Source organism: Sarcophilus harrisii, chromosome 2, assembly GCF_902635505.1.
Source record: "Sarcophilus harrisii chromosome 2, mSarHar1.11, whole genome shotgun sequence".
Taxonomy (NCBI): Eukaryota; Metazoa; Chordata; class Mammalia; order Dasyuromorphia; family Dasyuridae; genus Sarcophilus; species Sarcophilus harrisii.
In genome coordinates, this window is record NC_045427.1 from 410,476,544 (window position 1) to 410,491,252 (window position 14,709).

Genomic DNA, 14,709 nt, shown 5'->3' on the forward strand with positions numbered 1-14,709 from the left:
TTTCCTATGTTGGAACTCTAACCAGGATCCTGACCCCCTGTATCTATGAACTCTATCTAGCCTAGTGCTAGTGTTTTTACCCCTTTAGCCCTTCAGCCCAGATTACTTTATGAGCAATGCAACAAAGTTTTGTACCCAGTGCCAACAAAGTGTCTTCTGTAATTTCCCTCTGAGTAGATGTCTGCCACTCTTATAGTCTATGGCTGAGATCTTGATAATCACAGCACCCATTCAGCCACTCCCAAAGCCTGCACTGGGCTGCCATGACAAAGCCTGCTGCTAAGTTCCTGGGGGCAGCTTGTTAATGGTTTTCAGCCTATGCTGGATTGTATTTCACTTTTACCCCAGTGAGACAGACTTTATCCTTCATCATCACCACCCCAACACCCCACCAATTTTTCTTTTTCTCTTTCACTCTTCCCCTCCTCTACTAACCAGGAGAAAGACAGGAATTAATTGGGAAAAGCATGCAGTTGATATTTTAAGTTGATCATTGCCACACTGATTTCTTAGGTAAAGATAAAGGGCATATAGTTTATTTTGACACTTTTCCCTTTAAGAACTCTTCTTTCTTCTCCTATATCCTTTCAATTTTACTCTACCCATTTTCCTCATGCTGTTTGCTGAAAGGCTATAGACAATCCTGTTTTACAAAGCCTATGTGTTCCAGAATTTCTCCTCCTTCCTTAATGTTCTAGATAAAATGATGATTCCCATTGGAGTTGATCTCCTTCCTCTATCTAATGAAGTATCTTAATATTAACTTTACATAAGACAGCCAGTTCTATCTAGCCTAAATTAGCAAGAGAACCATATGGAGTATTATGTAGTTATTCTCCCTTCTGATTTACTTGACTGATCAAACAACTAGTATTTTTCTAAGGAGCAAAAGAATTGCAGAGATATATCATTTAGGAGAGGTAATTGTGGCCTAATGAAAAGTACTGAATTTGAGGGTTGAGAAAACTTGATTTTAAATCTGGACTCAGATATTTAGTATCTCTATGAACACAGGCACTTAAATTCTCCTAGCTTCAGTTTCCACATTTAAAAAAATAACATTTTATTTTCCCTAAAATTACTCATGAAAACAATTTTCAACATTCATTTTTAAAATTGAGTTTTAAGTCCTCTGCCTCCCTCGCCACTCTCCTCATTGAGAAAGCAAACAATCTGACATAGGTTATATACATGAGTAGACATATAAAATATGTTTCTATACTAGTCATATTTAAAGAGAAAACACAGACCAAAATAAAAATCAGGAAAGATAAAGAAAGTTTTAAAAAAAAGTATATTTCAATTTTTATACAGATTCCACTAGTTCTTTGTCTGGAAATGGATATCATTTTTTATGATAAGTTCTTCACTATTGTCTTGGATCTAGCTGCCAATTTACAATTGATAATCTTATAATATCATTGTCATTTTATACAATGCTCTCCTGGTTCTACGTCTTCCACTTTTCATCAATACATGTAAGTTTTTCCAGGTTTTTCTGAAAATATCTAGTTCATCATTTCTTATAACAAAATAGCATTCCATCACAATTATGTAACACTAATTGTTCAGCCATTCCCCAAATTATGGGCATCCCTTCAATCCTCATTTTATTTATAAGAGTGGGTTTGAATTGTAGTTTGACTCCTTTCTATACCATCCTGGAACAATCATTTAATCTCACAGAGCATCAGTTTCCTCACTTATAAAATGTGAGGATTGAACTACATATTGGGTAGGATCCTTTTCTGATCTAAAATTATGAGACTTTAAATGGAGGTAATGGGAACCCCTATACAAATAAGCAAATAGAATGCCGAACTTGGAATGAGGAAGACCTGAGTTAAAATCCAGCCTCAAGTTCATACTAGCTGTATGACCCTGGACAAGTCAAAACACTATATAAATATTAATTATCATCATGATCATCAGAACTTTTATTACCTACTTCTTTTTAAAAAAGGAATTGCTTTTTTATTATTTTTTCAAATACATGCAAAGATAGCTTTCAACATTCATCTTTGCAAAATTTTCTGTTCCAAATTTTTCTCCTTTTCCTCTCCCTCCCTCCTTAAGATAGCAAGCAATTCAATATAGGTTAACCATGTCCAGTTCTTCTAAATATATTTACATATCTGTCATGCTGCATGAAAAATATCAAATTGAAAGGGAAAAAAAAAAAAACATGAAAAAGGAAAAAAAAAAAAACCACCAAACAAGCAAACAACAAAAAGGTGGAAATACTATGTTGTGATCCACATTCAGTGCTCATAGTCCTCTTTCTAGATGCAGATGGCTCTCTCCACCTCAAGAACTGTTCTGAATTACCTCATTGTTAAACAGAGCCAACTCAATTACAGTTGATTATCACATAATCTTCTTTTACTATAACAGTGTTATCTTGGTTCTGTTCACTTCACTTAGCATCAGTTCCTTTAAGTCTTTCCAGGATTTTCTGAAATCAGCTTGCTTATTATTTCTTATAAAATAATAATATTCCATTACATTCATATACCATAACGTTCATATACCATAACCATTCCCCAACTAAAGGGCATCCACTTAATTTCTAGTTCCTTGACACTACAAAAAGGTTGCTATAAAATTTTTTGAACATGTGAGTCCTTTTCCTTCTTTTATGATCTTTTGGGATAGACCCAATAGAGACACTACAAGATCAAAGGGTAAGCAGTTTTATAGCCTTTTGGGCATAGTTCTAAATTACTCTCCTAAATGGTTGGATCCACACACAATTCCATCAACAATGTATTAGTGTTCCATTTCCCCCACATCTCCCCCATCATTTATCATGATTTTTTCCTGTCATTTTAGTCAATCTGAGAGGTGTGAAGTGGTACCTTGTAAGGATTTTTACAAGGTGCTAAATCAATGGAATTGATGAGATAATGATTCTCTAATTTACATGTACTTAGTACTTACAATAATTCCACAAGATTCACACCTTTAAGAGAGCATATAAAAGGAAGAACTTTCAGGGTCAAGGAGGACAAGCCCACTAAAGACAGAAGCCCACTAGAAGCTTGGAGCCTCATCCAGGATTTAGTTGAGGAGATTCATAAGCCAGAGAAGGCAACTTAAGCTCTTGGAACCAAGACTACAGAAGGCCTCTAAGAAAAACTAGGCGGGCCCCAAGTGAAGGAGATAAGACTTTAAAGGAAACAATGAAAAATTTGGACTTTAATCCCTGCCTGCACTTGTGAATATTGAACTGAAAGGAAGGTTGCCTCCAGAAGCCCTCCAAGGAACCTGCTACCAGACAACATTAAATTTTAGAGACGAATATTACATTTTGGTGTCCCCAATGCGGTACAGACACAATCCTGATTTCAATGGAAAAGCCTCTGATCCTGATTTCAGTGGAAAAGTCTCCTCGACCCAGAAATTAAGGTGAGTACAAAAACAGACAAGGAAACTTTTTCTATTGTCTTTCCTTTTCCTATACAACACATCAGGACTTGCACGGAGAGTGGGCAGGGACCATTCTTTATCTAATCATGTATATTAATAGAGTATAGCCCAATTACTGTTTAGCCTCACGTACTTGGGACCTCAGTGCATCAACTCAAACCTCAGCCCATTACAGGATCCAAATGAGTGGAAATAAGTAGGAGAGAAACTATGTCAATTCTACAATGAAAATGGACTCAATTTCCAAAGACACAATTAATACATATATAATTTAATACAATTGGCTTTAAGAAATTATATAAGTGTTAGAATAAGGAAAAAGAAGAAAGAACAAGAAGGGGAGGTGCCAAATAAACTAGGTGAAAAGGATGAAGAATCAGATAAGAATGGAGTTAAGTACAATTCTGAATGTGGCACTTCACAGCAGGAGCATTTCCCCTTCCCTGACCTACCTCCCTCAATTAACCCTTCATGGGTGGAGGGAGAAGGAGGAAGGGGAGAGGCAGAAATATAATCAGCACCACTTATGAAGCAGCCTATGACAAGATTACAAAAAGCAGTGGTTAAAGCAAAAAATGAAGTACACAATATATCTGATTTAAAAATAAATGCATACCCTGTGATTGAAGAGCTTGACTCTTCAGGTCAAAAAAGGAGAAGATACACTCCTTTTGATTTGGAAAAAATCAAGGATTTGAAAAAAGGTTGCACTCTTTATGGGGCTACATCATCTTATGTTAAGATGTTACTAGATAATTTGGCTTAGGAAATCCTAACTCCTAGTGATTGGAAATCCATAGCAAGGATATGTTTAGAACCTGGACAAAATTTGTTGTGGCTTTCAGAGTGAATTATGTAGGATTCGAGCCCAATGCAATAGACAAACAGGAGTTAATATACAAGTCACCTTTGACCAACTAGCAGGTAATGGTCAATATGCAAAGAATTCAGCACAGATTAACTATCACAAAGCAGTGTATGAGCAAATTGCTGCTGCTGCTATAAAAGGTTGGGGTACCCTTCCAGGGAAAGATCAAGGGGAAGCCTTCACAAAAATAGAGCAAGGTTTAAAAAAAAAAAAATAGAGCAAGGTCCCAATGAACCCTTTGCAGATTTTGTGGGATGCCTGCAAACAGCTGCCAAAAGAACTATTGGAGAAAATGCAGCGACAAGAATAATGTTCAGACAACTGGCTAAGGAAAATGCTTATAAGGTTTGCAGAAGAATTATATGGGGACTACACAATGATCTCCTTTAGAGGAGATCATAAGATGCTGTACCACAGTTCCTCTTGGCAAGGGACTTCTAGAGAGAGTCGGCAATATTTTCAATGTGGAAACATTGGACATCTGAGAGCCCAGTGTAGATATATAGAGTGAGAGGACAGGGTGAGAGAATAAAACCCAAAACCCTATGTCCTAAAATGTCACAAGGACTTCCCCTGGGCCTCAGAATATAGATTGACTCCGGAAACAAGAGGCAGGACCTAGTTCCAAGATATCATACAAAATACAGGTGGGGCGTGATGGCAGCTGAGTTTATACCCAGAGAGTCATTAGAAGGTCAGGACTCTGATGTGATCTATCAGCCAAAAAGCAATCACATGGCAGAAAGGGATTACATGATCAGTCATCCAAAAAGCAATCAGATGGCAGAAAGGGATTACAATTGGGGAGAATACAGGCTTTTTAACCCAACAGAAGGGCAGTGTCCAGTGGGATCAGCTCCAAGGTAATTGCCAGGTGATGAGGAGAAATCCCAAAAGTAGTAAATGGAAGGGACTAGATAGGTTAATTGCCTGGGAAAGAGGATTTTCTTGTATTTCTACAGATTGAGAGGAATCAGATGGGTGCCAACTAGCCATATTTGCCTTGTCCATCAGAGAGAGACAGAAAAAGTGAAAAATCTGGAAACAAAGGAGAAGACCTAAGAACAAAATCTGCAGGAATCACTGGAATCCCTAACACAAGATGAGACTGTTTCAGGACTTGAAAACCAATAGAAATCATTGGATTCCTTGAGATGAAAAAATGTGGATGAGACTATTGCAGGACTTCAAAACTTCCAGGAAGTATTGGATTCCTGGCACATAAACTAACAGACAATAGATTAGTTTTGGACTATTTCTAGGATTTATGGACGTATAATTCCTCATGCTGATTCATGGTATTTGTTACATCACTACTGGCCTATGTTACTATGTGCTTGTGTAATTTATGTAATTATGTGTAATACCTCCCATATTGATGGATTTATGTATACCTGTTTCAAGTGAGCCCCTTCAGAAACCTGCTAATCTAATATGATTTCCCATTTCTTTTGGTGTTTTCATCTCCCTTCCTGAGACGTCAGGGAGGGCATGATCACCTTTTTTTATGGTGTTTTCACCCTTTTTGAGCAACCAGGGAAGGCATGATCACCTTCTTTTGGGGGGTTCTCACCTCCTTGAGAAGTCAAGGAGGTCATGACCACCTATGTTCTAAATCAAAAGAAACCAGGAGATGTTAGAATTCTTACAAGTGCCAAGTCAGTGGAATTGATGAGATAATGATTCTCTAATTTACATGTACTTAGTACTTATTCTAATTCCACAAGAGTCATACCTTTAAGAAAGTATATATAAGAAGGAGCTCTCAGGGTCAAAGAACACAGAAGCCCACTAGAAGCTCTGAGCCTCAGCCAGGATTCAGTTGAAGAGATTCACAAGCCAGAGAAGTTAGCTTAAGCTCTCGGAACCAAGACTATAGAAGGCCTCTAAGAAAAACTAGCCAAATTGTCAATGCTGCAAAATTACCCATGCATATAACTTGCAAATAAAAAGCTATAATAAAAAAAAAAGAAAGAAAAACTAGCCAAGCCCCAAGTGAAGGAGATAAGACTTGTAAAGAGACAATCAAGAATTTGGACTTTAACTCCTGGCTGCATTTAGGGGGATTACACTGAACTGAAACTAAGGCTGCCTCCAGAAGCTCCCCAAGAAACCTGCTCCCAGATAACATTAAATTTTAGAAAAGACCATTATAGTAGCTCAGAGGTGTCTTAATTTACAATTCTCCAATCAAAAGTGATTTAGAACATTTTTTCATATGACTAGAAATGGCTTTAATTTCTTCATCTGAAAATTGTCTATTCATATCCTTCAACCATTTAACAGTTAGGGAATGGCTTGTATTCTTATAAATTTGAGTCAATTTTCTATATATTTTAGAAATGAGGTCTTTATTAGTAACATTGGCTATAAATATTTTTCTTGGTTTTCTGCTTCTCTTGTAATCTTTGCAGAATAGGTTTTGTTTGTGTAAAAACTTTTAATTTAATGTAACCAAAATTATCCATTTTGCATTTCATAATGTTCTCTAGTTCTTCTTTGACCATATAGTGCTCCCTTTTCCACAGATCTGAGAGATAGATTATCTCTTTTTCTTATAATTGGCTTATAGTATCATTCTTTATGTCTAAATAATAAATCCATTTTGACTTGATTTTGGTTTAGGGTGTTAGATGTTGGTCAATACCTAATTTCTGCTATACCATTTTCTAGTTTTTCCAGCAATTTTTGTCAAATAGAAAGTTCTTATACCAGAAGCTGGAGTCTGAGTTTATCAAACACTAGATTACTATAGTCATGTTGTGTCTTGTGAACTACGATCCACTACTTTCTTTCTTAGCCAGTATCAAATGGTTTTGATCATTGTTTTATAATATAGTTTTAGGTCTAATATAGCTAAGCCACCCTTTTAGCATTTCTTTTTCATTAATTCTCTTGAAATTTTCTTTTTCCAAATGAATTTTATTATTATTCTTATTTAGCTCTAAAAAGTAATTTCTTGGCAGTTTTATTGGTATGGCACTGAATAAGTAAACTTATTTAGACGGTATTGTTATTTTTATTATATTAGCTTATCCTTCCTATGAACATGTAATATTCTTCTAATTGTTTAAATCTAATTTCATTTGTGCAAAAAGTGTTTTGTATTTAGGTTCATACCTAGTTTTCTCTTGGCAGGTAGACTCCCAAATATTTTATATTATGTGTAGTTATTTTAAATGGAATTTCTCTTTCTATCTCTTTCTGCTTGGCTTTGTTAATAACATATAGAAATGCTGAAAATTCACATGAGTTTATTTTATATTGTGTAACTTTGCTAAAATTATTAATTCTTTCTAGTAGCTTTTAGTTGATTCCCTAGGATTCTCTAAATATACCATCATATCATTAGCAAAGAGTAATAGTTTTATTTCTTCATTACCTACTATAATTCTTTCAGTTTCTTTTACCCCCTCTTATTGCTAAAGCTAACATTTCTACTACAATATTGAATGGTAATGGTAATAATGGGCAATCTTGTTTTTCTCCCGCTTTTATTGGGAATGCTTCTGGTTTATTCCTATTATATATAATGCTTGCTGATAGTTTTAGATAGATGCTACTGATCATTTTAAAGAAAACTTCATCTATTCTTATGTTCTCTAGTGTTTTAATAGGAATTGGTGTTGGATTTTGTCAAATTTTTTTTCTGTATTTTTTGAGATAACATATAATTTCTGTTAGTTTGATTATTGGTACGGTCAATTATGTTGATAGTTTTCCTGATATTTAATCAGCTCTGCATTCCTGGTATAAATCCCACTTGGTTATACTGTATTATCCTGGTAATAAGTTGATGTAGTTTCTTTGATACTATTTTAAGATTTTTGCATCAAAATTCATTAGGAAATTGGTCTATAATTTTCTTTCTCTGTTTTGGCTCTTTCTGGTTCAGGAATCAGTAACATTTCTGTGTCATTAATGGAATTTGGTATAACTCTTTCCCCCATTTTTCTTTTTTTGTCTTTTTTATTTTGTGGAGGCAATTGGGGTTAAGTGACTTGCCCAGGGTCACACAGCTAGAAAGTGTTAAGTGTCTGAATTCAGATTTGGACTCAGGTCCTCCTGACTTCCACATTGGTGCTCTATCAGCTGTACCACCTAGCTGCCTTTCTTTTTCTATTTTTTCCCAAATAATTGATATTGTATTTAATTAATTGTTCTTTAACATTTAGTAGAATTCTCTTGTGTATCTATCTGGTCCTGGAGATTTTTTCCTAGGAAGTGCATTAATGGCTTGTTCATTTTTTTTTTTTTCTAAAATAGAACTAGTCAAGTAATTTCTTTCCTCATCTATTAATCTTGACAATTTATTTTTGTAAGTATTTAAACATTTGACTTAGATGATCAGATTTATTGGCATGCAATTGGGAAAAATAGCTCCTAATTATTGCTTTAATTTCCTCCTCACTGATGGTGAATTCTCCAGTTTTATTTTTGAAACTGGGAATTTGTTTTTCTTCTTTCCTTTTTTTCTAATCAAATTAGCCAAAGTTTTATCTATTTCCTTGATTTTTCCATTAAACCAACTCGTATTTTTATTTATTAGCTCATTTTTAAACTTTAAATTTTAAGTCTCTTCTTTGATTTTCAGAATTTTGATTTTTTAGTATTTAATTGGGTAGTTTTAATTTATTCTTTTCTTTTTTAATTGTATGCTCACTTCATCAATTTTCTCTTTCTCTATTTTATTCATGTAAGCATTTAAAGATAAAAATTTCCTCCTAAGAACTGCTTTGGCTATATCCTGAAAGTTTTAATGTTATCTCATTATTGTCACTCTCTTGAATGAAATTACTGATAGTTTCTATGACTTGTTGTTTGATCCATTCATTCTTTAGGATTATATTATCTAGTTTCCAATTAATTTTTGGTTCATTTTTCCATATTTCTTTATTACATGTAATTTTTCTTTCATCACGATCTGAAAAGGATGGATTTATTCTTTCTGCATTTGATTGTAAGATTTTTATGTTCTAATATGCAGTCATTTTTTTGTGTAAGTGCCATGTACTGCCAAGAAAAAGGTAAATCCTTTCTATTCAAATTTCTCCAAAGGTCTATCAAATCTAACTTTTCTAAAATTCTACTCACCTCCTTAACTTCTTTCTTATTTATTTTGTGGTTAGATTTATCTAGCTTTGAGAGAGGGAGGTTGAGATCTTTTTGCTGTCTATTTCGTCTTACATATCACTTAACTTCTCCTTTAGGAATCTGAAATTAGTACATATTTATTTATTATGGATGTTATTTCATCATCTATGGTATCATTTAGCAAGATGTAGTTTCCTTACTTATCTCTTTTAATTAAATTTATTTTTGCTTTTGCTTGATCTGAGATGAAAATTGCTACCATTGCTTTTTTTTAACTTCAGCTAAAGCAAAATTAATTCTGCTTTAGTCTTTAACCTTTACTCTATATGTATCTTTCTGCTTCAAATGTGTTCCTTATAAACAACATATTGTAAGATTCCAGGTTTTAATACACTCTGTTATTTACTTTCATTTTATGGGAGAGTTCATCCCATTTACATTCACATATTAACTCTATTTCTTATCATTGTGGCTTTATGGTAGTCCAACATTTCTTTGATTGCCTCTCCTGGATCTATTTCCCAGGTCAGTTGTTTTTCCATTGAGCCATTTTACATTTTTTCTATGTTTTCATTTTCGAAGCTTTTGTTTGACTGATTCTTGATGTCTCATTTAAGTCATTCACATCCAATTGTTCAATTCTAATTTTTAGTGAATTATTTCCTTCAGTTAGCTTTTTTATCTCTTTTTGCATTTGGTCAATTGTACATTTAAAAGAATTGTTTTGTTCAGTGGATTTTTTTTTCCCATTTTGCCAATTCTATTTTTAAGGAGTTTTTGTTTCCCCATTTCACCAAATTCAATTTTAAGGAGTTGTTTTCTTCAGAATATTTTTTTTTCATTTCACCAAATTTACTTTTAAAAAGTTATTTTCTTCTGTTTTTTCCTTTTGCCAAATTAATGTATAAAGTTATTTTTCTCAGTTAATTTCTATACTTCCTTTCCAAAGCTGTTGGCTTCCCCCCCGCAAGCTTTCATAACTCTCCTGCATAGCTCTCATTTATTTCCCCCATTTTTCTTCTATCTCTCTTTTAGTATCCTCTTTGAACTCTTCCAAGACATCCTTTTGAATTGGAAATGAGTTCATATTCTACTTCGATACTTCACCTAAAGACATTTTGTCTTTGCTGTCTTCTTCTGGATTTGTATTATGATCTTCCTTGTCTCTGTAGTAGCTCTCTAAGGTCAGAACTCTTTTTTCCATTTTGAAAGGTTGAAGTCAGCTCTTAGGGCAGAAAGGAGATTGTCCTGAGCTTCCTCTGCAGAACAATAGGGGCTTCTTACTGAGTGCACTAAGGTCAGTGGTGCTGAAGACTTCCCCTCTATGCTGAGTAACCTGGACAAGTTCAATTCTTGTTGAATTGAATTGAATTATATCTTACATATAGAGTTACTACAATCATTAGCCAACTTTGCCTATCTATACCTTCAAATGCTTCAACTAATCAAATTGAGTTAATAGGAATAATGTTGCTAGGAGTAAGTCTTTTAAGTAGATTGTGGGTCCTTTATTTTTCCAGGTTCTCTGGCTTTCATCACTTTCAAGAATCCAAGATATGAATGTTCATGGAGAATATGATTCTAATACTGGCACCATCAATGGATTAATAATAAAGTTTTTGACTTATCTAGGATTGTATTTATGTACATAAGTACATGAGTGTCATTTAAAAGCCCATTTGATAAACTATAAATAAGTATTACATTTTAATTTTTTCTTTCTTGTTTTTTTAGTAACATATTGCTTATCTTCTCCAGTTAGCTTCTTGAAGAGATCAGTTATGTCACATTTAGTATGAGAATCAGACATAGTAGTTGTTTAACAAAATCTTGCAAAACTAATTGATTAATTTATTTATTGTTTGAGGAATATAGCAGAAATTGATATTCTCTGTTCCTAGAATCTATAATGTAAAACAAGGAGATTTATGTGAAGATGGCAAAAATGACTATATTTTTGGGATACATCTCAGAAACAGTAATATAAATTGTGAAAAAAAGCAAAATTGCTAGAAATCTTCACAACAAAATAAACCACTCAAATAATGAAACTGAAAAAAAAAATTCCTCACTTTGGTGGAAAAAAAACAGACTAGAGAAGCAAAAATAAAATCATCCAAAATGAGATGTATTAAAATAACATCAACAATTGCATTAGGGACGATGCAAGAAATTCTTAAGGAGACAATTAAATAGATAATAGCTCTACTCAAGGAATTAAAGGAAGAAATGAAAACAGGAGGGTGAAATCACAAGAGGAATTAAAAGAATATGCAAGTATAGTTAAAGAATCTAGAGAGCATTTCTCAAATATATAGAGAACTGAGTCAGCTTTATTAGAATATGATTCATTTCCTAATTAACAAATGAAAACTGATAAATATGTAGACAGTTTTCAGAAGAAGAAATCAAAGTTATCTATAGTCATATAAAAACATTCTAAAATCATGATTTATTAGAGAAATACACATTTAAAGAAAGCTCTGAGAAATAACTACAACTATCGGATTAGCTAATCTAACAGAAAAGAAAAATGGCAAATGTTGGATGGAATGTGAGAAAATCATGCATTGTTAAAACTTAGGATATTAAGGTGAAATTTAGAAGTGGTCCAATTCTAAAGAGCAGTTTGGAACTATGCCCAAGGACTATAAAAGTGTGCATGCCCTTTAACCTAGGAATCTCACTTCTAGGTATATATTCCAAAAAATCAAAGAACAATAAAGGATAAATTAGTACCAAAATATTAATAGTGGCCCTTTTGTGGTAGCAAAGAATTAGAAATTGAAGGGAGGTCCATAAATTAGGGAATGAATGAACAAGTAGTGTATGTGATTCTAACAAAAAATTATTTTGTTATAAGAAATAATGAGCAAGGTGGTTTTCAGAAAAAATGGAGAAAACTTACATGAACTAATGCAAGGAAACTTAAAAAAAAAAAAACTACCTGTGCATATTAACAGCAATATTTTATGATGATCAACTGAATAATTTAGTTATTCTTGGCAATATAGTGATCCAGGATAATTATGAAACACTTAATGTGAAACATTCTATCCACTTTCAGAAAAAGAACTGAAGAACTCTGAATACATATCAAAGCATACTTTTTTCAATTTTATTTTTCTTTTGATTTTTTTGGAGAGAGAGATCTTTTTTCTTCTATATGGGTAAAATGAGGGTATGCTTTGTTGGAATTCACATTTATAACCTATGTCAAATTGCTTACCTTCTCAAAGAATGAGTTGGGGAGGGAAAGGAGGTCTCATTTTTTTTTTACATGTAATTGAAAAATAATAAAAATGAAATATAAAAATATCAGTATAAAAAAAAGTAATGAAAAATAATTTAAAAAAGAAATATAGTGAGAGAAAGAGGCAGTGTGGCATATTGGACAGTGCTCTAGGCTTGTAGTGAAGAAGACTGAGGTTCAATTTTCACCTCAAGTACTTATTACCTATAGGAACCTCCGCTCTTTCAGCTTTGGGAAACAGGATAAAACAAGTTATAAGGATCAAATTAGGTAACATATGTAAAATATATTTCAATTCTCAAACAACTATATGGATGCCAGCTTTTCTTATTGGTGAAAAAGTGTTGCTGAAATTCAGCTGTTTGGATATGACCATAAAGCATAAGAGAATAACAATGGAAACACTTAAATTTTTTAATATGGTGGAGGGTAGAATAATTAAAGACATATTTGAGATGAGTGAAAAAGGAAACCAAGCTCAGTAACTGATTCTCCCTGAAACAATTTGTAAAAGACACTGCACACAAAAATGATACATTTAGAGGACCGGTCAGGAAGTGGAAGAAACTTTAATAATATCTCATGCCTGGAAAATATTGAGGAAAAAAATAAGCTATACATAATATTTCAGGAAATCTTACAAGAAAACTTCTTTAAAATACTAATTTAAAAATCTCATTCTACAGGTGTAAAGAATTAACCAAACACCAAGTTCAAAACATACCCAAGTATATCATTATTAAATTTCAAAACTACAAAAATGTATTGACCCCATTCTCACCCCCTAAAAAAAGAAAAACATAAGTTATTAAAATGAAGATCAAATGACTTTAGAATCATAGATTTTGAAAAGGAAGGGCTTTAAAGGTCAACTAATTTAACCTCTTTTTTTTTTTTATCCAAAGACAAAGTAGTGTCTATTTGTATTTTACAAGATTTGCCTATAGAATTATAGCAGTCCATAGGAGGTGAATATGGCATGCATAAAATTAAGAACCAACAAATAAATAGATGGCATGTAATCTCAGGATCAAATTTCCAAGTAAACTAAGGTCCTCTTCTGGAAGACAACATACTCACTATAAATTAAGAAGACATTGGAGAATTCATAGAGAGGGAAAAAAAACACAACTTTAGAAGAGCTTTTGGAATAAACTTAGAAAAATAACAAGAGTACCCATGTACTGCAATGAGTATTCTAAAAGAAGAAAATCTGTTCTTATCTTCCTTAACCTTTTTTGAACCCACTTGGCAATTAATCAATATTTGTTCTATTGAGTTGAAATCAGTAAGTCTAATTCAAAACACTAAGCAGAAAGTTTGATTGTTGTTTGAAGAATAAATGTGCCTATGTGTCATTTAAGGGATATTTCAACTCTTTTGTATGTTAAACCCAAGATATACCCAGCCAGTATAGCAGGAAAAAAGACTGTTCGCCTCCCCCCTTCTACTCTTCTCCCCCTCAATGAAAATTCCTTCAGGCCTGTGTAATTTTGGGGTTGAAATGAATAAATTCCTTTCAATAGTCATCATCCCCTTGGTGGCTAATGCCATTCATGCAAATTACAATGGAATTTTACTTTTGCAAGTTAGAGGAGACAGCAGTATAGAAAAAATGCATGATCTTTGTCTTCCAATCCAGAAGTTAAATTTAAATTGTTGTCCTCTAAATGTTAAAATAAAAGTCTCAAAATTTAAAGCTAGAGGAAATAATAAAGATAATCTCATCCAAAGAAGAATGAAACTGAAGTATAAAAAGATTTGGTAACTCCCCCAATGTTACATAGTTTTTAACAGAAAAGAAGCTTGAACCCAGGTCCTTATTCCAGATCCACTGCTCTTTTCACAATACAGACCTTCTTGAACTGTGGGTTTCATAACTCAATGTTGGAGGAGTCACAAAATTATGATTTATTATCAGTAAATATTTGGTTTGTATTTGTATTTACACATACACACACACACACACACACACACACACACACACACACGTTAGAGGTCCTGTAAAAAATACTCGGGTGAAAAGGAGTCCTGAAGGGAAAAATTTAAGAGGCCCTGGGCTATA

The 14,709-nt window shown here is 33.3% G+C and overlaps 1 pseudogene; it reads left to right on the forward strand.

Annotated features, from left to right (window-relative positions):
- Positions 1-3,322: 3,322 nt before the first annotated feature.
- The window catches only part of LOC100913646, a 47,351-nt pseudogene continuing 35,964 nt past the window's right edge, over positions 3,323-14,709 (forward strand).